Raw genomic sequence first — 9,187 nt, forward strand, 5'->3', positions numbered from 1 at the left:
GTCTGGTTGGCATCATCACCTGCATATGCAGATGTGTGCTTAGCTTTTCTTTCTGCCAAGTTCTTGTCTGACTCAAGGCTGCCCCTGTTAAGTTTGGAGACCACAAGAGTATAGAAGAAGGGAGGGACCTGTTTTTCCTTCTTCTGTTTCTATGCTTGGTGCCTGCCCTCTATTCCTGGGCTGGGCACTGGAGTGTCCCATTAGTGCTTTGGCCTCATTGACCAGTACTGACCAGGGATGCCTTCCTCATCACTCCTCTTCTATATGTTGGAAAATGAAGCGATGCTGGGTTTTACCACATGCATAAAAAGTGGCTGCCCAAACCCCACTAGATGTTATAAAGTGAAACCCAACACATTTATGTAACGTTTTAGGGAAGTCTATCATACTACAGTGCATTTTTCTAAAATCCACAGTTACTACAATATGAAATGTGTTGCTTGTTTTGAAATAGAGCAGGTGAGCCATAAATTATTAATTTCTCTCAATATAACCACAAACCTGAAAATAATTAAGAGCTTACATTTCCCCCAATTGTTATGATGCTGTTTTGGATATTTCCAGCCTCCTGGGAAGAGGACAGATATTTATTTTGCACTAAAGATAATATTTGTTATCAAATACAGTTCTGGGATCACGCCCCTTCAAATCCTCATGTGGGTGCCTGACTTTTATTGAGGGTTAAAGTAAATAAGAAGTATGATTCTTAGATTTATGACTCCTTGAAGACCATAAATTTCCAAAGAAGAGCAGTAGAGATGCTCTCTAAGAAAATATGTTTACTTGATTCCTGTTGTATTGATTATAGATTGAATAGAACCTTTTCCTCTTCATTCTAATATTATTTACCATTTTTATAGTTTAAATAAGTAATATTTATTTATTATAAAAATTTACAAAAGACATAAGCACAAAAAGAAGAAAATAAAGATACCCCCTTAATCCCACCTGGCAGTCAAACTGTGGTTAACATTTTTAGTGTATGCTCTTCCCATCAGAGAGATAGAGCAATAGAAATATAGATTGATATGAGGGAAGAGATGTATCAGTAGATATACATATAAATATAGAGTTTTCTTTTAAAAAATAAGGTCATATTGTACAATGAGTTTGCAACTGGATTTTTTTGTGTTTTGTCTTGCCTACGTGTGGCGAGAACATTTTTCCATGTCTACCACCCACAGAAGTAAGTCTCTCTTGTTCTGACAGGAGAGTGATATTGAAGCACTGGCCAGATGTTTGGAGTACGTGCTGGGCTGCAGCACTCTAGGTGAGTAAGTCTCTTCAGATTCCAAAATATACTGATACCTACTGATTTTAATGGAATATTCAATAAGCAGAAAGCTTGGAAAGAATCTTATACATATTTTAATCCAACCTCATTTGACAGATGAGGAGACTGAGGCCAACAGAGGTTGAATGTCTGACCCATGGGCCAGGAAATGCAAAGAAGAATTGTTTATCCTGGGTCGTCTCCAATGATGAAATCATTAAATTCAGTGGTCCACTGTGATCCAATGGTGGCCTGGCAGGGCACAATAATAGGTTTTACAGGTTTCCTGGGAGAGGAATTTTTCTACCTCATTGGTCCTATAGAAACACTATATTCATTCAAGCTGAAAGGACCATCACTTTGAAGGTCAGCCAGTTACTAGAAGAGATTTGGTCTGAAAAACAAAGCTGAAATTTCTTTAGCATTGTTGGTCTCTATAAATGGGATTGCTGTGCTTCAAGGATAAAACGCTATTTTTTATTTTCTTCTTTTTTTAACCCAACAAACCCAACTGTGATAACTTCTAGCATTGGATGATAAATTGTCACCTGACACAGATGGAATAGCAGAGGATACAGTCTGTTATCTGCGGGTTTCACTTCCCCAGATTCAACCAGCCCTGGACAGAAGCTCCTTCAGCTCTGAGGGCCATCTGTATTCACTGTACTAGGCCTCTGTGTACAGGGGACTTGAGCGGCCACAGGTTTTGGTATTCATAAGGGCTCAATGCCTCAGGGATACCAAGGGATGGATGACTCTATTCTTATAGGTCTTGGGTGAAAAGGGGTGAGATTTTTTTTTCTTTGAAATTTGATGGTGAATTTTTATTTTAATTTTTCATATTATTGGCATATAGTTGTTTTACAATGTTGTGTTAGTTTCTACTGTACAACTAAGTGGAGTTCCCTGTGCTGTACAGCAGGTTCTCATTAGTTATCTATTTTATACAGATTAGTATATATATGTCAATTCCAAGCTCCCAATTCATCCCACCTCCCCCTTCCCCCATTGGTGTCCATACGTTTGTTCTCTGTGTCCGTATCTTTATTTCTGCCTTGCAAACTGGTTCATCTGCACCATATTTCTAGATTCCACATATATGCGTTAATATACGATATTTGTTTTTCTCTCTCTGACTTACTTCAGTCTGTATGACAGTCTCTAGGTCCATCCATGTCTCTACAAATGACCCAGTTTCGTTCCTTTTATTCCTGAGTAACATTCCATTGTATATATGTCCCACAGTCGTGTGACCACAAGCAGTCCCTTCAGAGGGAATGGCAGGTATATTTAAAATGGATAACCAACAAGGACCTACTGTATAGCAAAGGGAACTCTGCTCAATGTTATATGGCAGCCTGGATAGGAGGGGTGTTTCTGGGAGAATGGATACATGTGTATGTATGGCTGAGTCTCTTTACCATGTACCTGAAACTGTCACAGCATTGTTAATCATCTATACTCCAATATAAAATAAAAAGTAAAAAAAAAAGGGAATGGCAGGAATAAAGATGAAATTTTCAGGAGTGCCAGCATTCACCACTATTTTGTTAGGAGTTTATGCACAATTTATAACCTTTTTCTAGCATATTCCACATCTCTGTGTGAGAAGCCTCACTTATAACACAGCTCCCCGATTTTTTCTCCTGGCCACCACCCTGTGACTTGTTTAATTGTACATCAGTAACACTTATGAGGTACAGTTATCCCAAGTTTGAATTTGCAGACCAGGAGGGCTGTCCTTTGGCCAAGCACTCACTCTCTCTCTGGACCTCAGTTAGACTAGCTTAGTAATTTTCAAACTGGGTTCCTTGGGGACCTCCAGGAGCTAGCAAGTGGGGAGGGGGACCCTGAGCAGCACAGGGACAGAAGCCCTGTCTAACATGGTGCCTGGTGCAGAAGAGGCCCTTAACAAATATTTTTAAATATTTTAAGAGAAATTAGATGCAGACTTTCCTCCTTTCCCAGCTTCAACCAAAATAGTTTCACTCTTACCTGTTTTATAAATTAGACTTCTACATAAGATTGTGTTAAAAAAAAAAACAAAACTAAGATTGTGTTAAAAAAGATTTCACTGCCAAAAAAAAGTGCTGGATTGAATAGACGATATCTAAATTCCCTTCTAGACTGTATGATTTTATAAAAATGAGCTTTAGGAACATGGAATAAAAATACACATTCATCCCTGCCTGGAGTGCCACTAAAGTGACAGCAAAGGAATAAAGCTGATATAAACCTGCAGAAACAAAGGGAACAGGAGAGGACTTGGGAGCCAGGTGAGTGCTGTTAGTGAGTTTGGGAAAGCAGAAACCTGATAGGTGAGTGGTGAGTGATTCAGGGACAGAGAAAGGTAACAGCTAAACTCCTAAGTGTGTGGGGGAAGGCGGAGAGGGAGGGGTGGACTGGCGGACACTGACATGAGGAGCAGCAAGCTTTTGAAACACCTGTCTGGGGATGTACTCATTACAGATGAGAGTATGATGGCTTTCTGGATTCCAGGTGCTTCTCTGTCTTTGCATAGGAGCTGTGAAGAAATCCCCTCACGTAGTCTCATCGGACATGAGATTGCTCAAGTAGACAGTAGCTGCTTTGCTCTAACTACATTTGGGGAGATTCACCAGCTGAACTAATAGTTAGAGCTTATTAACCATCATGGCTGTTGATATACATCCGAATGTTAACAGGATCCAAGGGACAATTGAAACTTCAATATGTCAGAGTATAAGCCTTGTCACTTAAGCAGGAACCCTCCACGACTGAGCCATGCTTCACTTAACAGGCAGCATCAGCCTATGCATCTTGGAAATAACCAGTTGCCCATTGAGTATGACAGGTTTGTAATTATCTTCCACAAACATTTTCAAGAACTTCTTCCAACCCTCAACAAAAGAGGAGAGAACAACAGATGCAAATGTCCTTCTGGTTCTTTGAACCAAGAAAGTCGTAACTTTGTAGCCCTGAAAATGCTGCTGGTGGCCGGTTTACCCCAGACTCAGTTTTATTTTCATTTGAAACAGGGGCAGTGATGCCTCCCCTTCCCGTGTCACTGGGGAGTGGAGAGGGTGAGTGAGGTAGCATTTGTGGAGCTTCAAGAGATCCCGAATTAGAAATGGCTTTTTGAATTACAGGCTCAGTATCTGAGTCTACTCTGTACATCAAGGTCAGGTTAAAGCCTTTACACCAGTGGTTCTCACACTTGAGCAGGCATCTGGATCACTTAGAGCACTTGGGAAGACGCAGGTGTTCTGTATGCCCCAGAATTTGTTTCTAACAAGTTCCCAAGTGATGCTTGTGTTCTGGGTCCAGACCACACTTTGAGAGCCATGGCTTTAATGCCCTTAAGCCCTGAGATTCTTATCGTGCACACCCACCCTAATTTATAACTCAAACAAAATGTTGCTAAAGTATAAAATAAAAAAATTATTTCTTAAAATTACAGAGAACTTGCTTATAAGCCAAAATGAAAACAGCTTCTAGAATTGTTTTTCTCTTTTTGTGGTGATGTCGGTGTGTGCTGGGCTATCTGGCACTATATACAAGAGTTACTGAGCTTCCTTGGAATCAATATTGTATTTTTTCTTCATCCTCAGCATCTGTGCCAGACATTTAGGTGGGTTCAAGACACTGTATCAAGACTCAGATGTTGAAACTTATTTGGAACATGGTCCCAGCCACCAAGTGGGGTCCTGGACAAATCAGTGCAAAGCTTTGTAACAATATCACCCACTAGGTGCTTTTTTTACACATGGAGGACATATCCTCCCAAATGGAGGCACCTCATTTCTGAAGCCCTAAATTCCCCTCAACATTTCCTATGGGGTATAAGAAGAAAAGCCAGTCATGAACAGGATGCTAAGGAATCCCAGGTAGAATTAGGAGAGGAAAGGAGAACAAAACATTTTTTTAACAGAACAAGGAAGACCAGAATGCGGGCTCTGGGGAACAACCAAGAATGCAGGCAGCAGCCATTTCACTGAGGGCAGATACTTCAAAACATGAAATTTCCATGGTTGAAAAGTGCAGTCTCCCCCCTCACCAGCTTTCTTCCCTACAAATGTTTATAAAGCACATATCATAAGCCAGGTATCACAGAGTGATGGAGAAAACGAGATCCCTGCCTTGATGAGCTTCCAGTCTAGTCAGGGAGGCAGGTAATTACAGGGCACTGTGATGAGGACAATGCATACTGGGAACAAGGGAAGTGGAGGGGAGGGGTCAACTGTGGGCATGCTGCTGGGGCAAGGCTCCACAGAGGAGGAGGAAGTTTGTGATTGCCTGGGTCCATGAGGGCAGGACAAGGTCTTTTTCATGGCAGTGTTCTCAGAGTCTAACACATAGCCTGGCACACAGTAATTTTCAATAATCATTAGATGAATGAATGGAAAGGTGAGTAGAGCGGCCAAGTGGTCAGGAAGAGGGAGTGTCCTCTAGAAAGGATCGAGCAGTGGAGGGTTCAGAAGTATGAAACAACTGGATGTATTCATGGAATTATCAAGAAGGCTGGTGCTCCTGGAATGTAAGATGTGAGGAAGGGACCAGCAAATCTGAATACACAGGGCCAGGGCTATGGGGAACTTTGGTGCCAGGTTAAGGAGCTTGAACTTTATCCAGTGGACTAGGATACCACTTGTTCTTAAGCATGATCAGAAAAGATCAGCTTTAACAAACAATAAGGAGGATGCTTTGAAAGAAGTGACTTGAGTTGGGGAACTGGCAATGGGCTTTCATTCTACAGACAACAGATGGTGTTGCTATAGCAACTGTTCAGGCCCATCACTAGCCAGTAGGGGCAGAAGATGACCTTTGTTTTCCCTTAAAAAGGAAAATTCTGTCTCTGTGTTTCTTAGTAATCAGATTATGAACCAAGGCAACATATGAAGTTTAGCACTTTTTAACGATTGGGAAATTAGCTGTACTTCTAGAGAGAAGTCATCAGCAGGATGATACAAGTTGGGTGAACTATTTGTAAAAAGGCTTGGTTTGTACATCCAAGCAGGATGTCGTCACAGAAGTTATTAGAATACAAGAGATTCTTCCAAACTTCTCTGCCCATTATGATTTCTTTAGTGTGTTGACACGTTTGATCAGTTTGGCTTTTTGAAAATACCCTTCAAATCTTCCACTGAACCTTGGTAATTACTGTTTAATCTCTACTAAACAATGCGACTGATACAGACCAGAGAAGACATCAGGGTTTCTGAATCCCTTTGAAACTTCCTTTGCTTAAGCTCTTCAAACTCTAAGCTGTTAAATGTAGGGATGACTGACAGCCATTTAACCTTGCACTATTGTGCTTTTCACCTTGACAGAAAAGAATTTCTCATAATAATTAGAGTGATTTCGACATAGTGTCTTATCTTTGGTTACAGACACATTAAAACCACTGCATTTGGGGGAGAGGGAGGATATTTTGGATCAAAAACCACTTGGATCATTTTGATGTGAATACACAAAAGTTGCCACTATCCCTTCTGTTTATGTCTTACAGAAATTTAATAGTTTCTAGAAGTTCTTTAAAACTTGAAAGGCTGCAATAGATTCAGGATTAGTGACAATTTACAGAGAACCTGCTATGTGTCTGCTACCATACCAGACACATTCATTTGGCAGATGTGTAGTGATGGGAAGGAGGTAGAGAAAGGCTTTGTAATTTAAATAAATTCCTAAAACAATATTATTAATCATTCTTAGTAGCACACTCTTAGCAAAGGACGTTCTGTAAATTCCTATTACCTAGAAGAAAGCTTCAGGAATCAAGTTTACCTAGCTAAGACAGAAACTCAGCAATCATGCATTCCTTCCTTACTCACACGTTAGGATTTCATCAAAGTTAATATACTTTGTAGAGGAATGGTATTAGGTGGCAATGATGTGTTAGGCCTGGATCCTGCTGTTAAAGTTTTATGATTTCAGAACAGAACCAAGACAAGGGCCTAAATAGCCATACAACAAGAGAGTAAGGATTCAGAAAGTGGGGAGACTGTTTTTAGTTGGGGGATGGAAATCATCAAGGACGTTTCAAGGAGAAGGCAGCATCCGAGATCGTTCCTGATATGAGAATAGGTTTGGCCATGAGAAGGTGGGGAGGAAGGCCCTGAAGGTGGAATAGACAGGACAGGGAGAAACACAGAGACAGGAACAGGCAGCAGCAACAGGCTGACCGGAAATGGTGAGCAGTTCAAATCATCACACTGTGAATACAGCATGAACAATCTTGGTAGCTAATTTTTATTATTTTTCCTAAACAAAGTGTTTTCCTTGTAAAAGGTGTTTACTAGAATCGTTAATATCCCACACCCATTTGTGTGGAGAGGAATAGTCACTGCCATTGCACTTGATTTAATATTTAATGAATTAAGCTGAATTATTATAAAGACATTACTATTTTCTATCATATGTGTAGCAAATTTTTTCCCAGTCTGTTTTATGTCTATTAATTTCATTTATTGTTTCTTTGGGATTTTTGGTGGAGGAAATTTTTAATTTTTTAAGTAAGCAAATGTGACTCAACTTTTATAAATTCCAGCTTTTCTGTTTGTTTTTTTAACAGTTTTTTCAGATTTGTTATTTCAAATATTATTGGTGTACAACTGACCAAAACAATGTAAGTATAATCTAAATGCTATGAAAATAAAAGTACACTTTTTTCAGGCATACAACATACTAATTCGATATTTTTTCCCCTTTCTCATGGAAGTAGAGTTGATTTACAATCTTGTGTTAGTTTCAGGTGTAAAGCACAGTGATTCAGTTATATGTGTGTGTGTGTGTGTGTGTGTGTGTGTGTATTTGGTTTCTTTTCAGATGCTTTTCCATTATAGGTTATTATAAGATATTGAGTATAGTTCCTTGTGATATACAGTAGGTCCTTGTTGGTTATCTATTTTATATATAGTAGTGTGTATATGTTAATCCCAAATTCCTAATTTATCCGTCCCCCACTTTTTTTAAAGAGTTTTTTTTTTGATGTCAAGTATTTTATTTTATTTTTAACATCTTTATTGGAGTATAATTGCTTTACAATGGTGTGTTAATTTCTGCTTTATAACAAAATTAGTTGTAGGTTTTTCTCCTTCATCACTTTAAATATGACCTGCCACTCCCTTCTGGCTTGCAGAGTTGCTGCTGAAAGATCAGCTCTTAACCTTATGGGGATTCGCTTGTGTGTTGTTTGTTGTTTTTCCCTTGCTGTTTTCAATATGATTTCTTTGTATTTAATTTTTGGTAGTTTGATTAATATGTGTCTTGGCATGTTTCTTCTTGGATTTATCCTGTATGGGACTCTCTGTGCTTCCTGGAATTGATTAACTATTTCCTTTCCCATATGAGGAAAGTTTTCAACTATAATCTCTTGAAATATTTTCTCAATCCCTTTCTTTATCTCTTCTTATTCTGGGACCCCTATAATTTGAATATGGGTGCGTTTAATGTTGTCCCAGAGGTCTCTGAGACTGTCCTCAGTTCTTTTCATTCTTTTTTCTTTATTCTGCTCTGCAGTAGTTATTTCAACTACTTTATCTTCCAGGTCACTTATCCGTTATTCTGCCTCAGTTATTCTGCTATTGATCCCTTCTAGAGTATTTTTAATTTCATCTATTGTGTTTTTCGTCATTGCTTATTTCCTCTTTAGTTCTTCTAGGTCCTTGTTAAATGTTTCTTACATTTTGTCATTTCTATTTCCAAGATTTTGGATGATCTTTACTATCATTATTCTGAATTCTGTTTTCAAGTAGACTGCCTATTTCTGCTTCATTTGCTAGGTCTGGTGGGATTTTTTATTTTTAACATCTTTATTGGGGTATAATTGCTTTACAATGGTGTGTTAGTTTCTGCTTTAAAACAAAGAGAATCAGTTATACATATACATATGTTCCCATATCTCTTCCCTCTTGCATCTCCCTCCCTCCCACCCAC

Source organism: Neophocaena asiaeorientalis, unplaced genomic scaffold, assembly GCF_003031525.2.
Source record: "Neophocaena asiaeorientalis asiaeorientalis breed wild unplaced genomic scaffold, Neophocaena_asiaeorientalis_V1.1 scaffold33, whole genome shotgun sequence".
Lineage (NCBI taxonomy): Eukaryota > Metazoa > Chordata > Mammalia > Artiodactyla > Phocoenidae > Neophocaena > Neophocaena asiaeorientalis.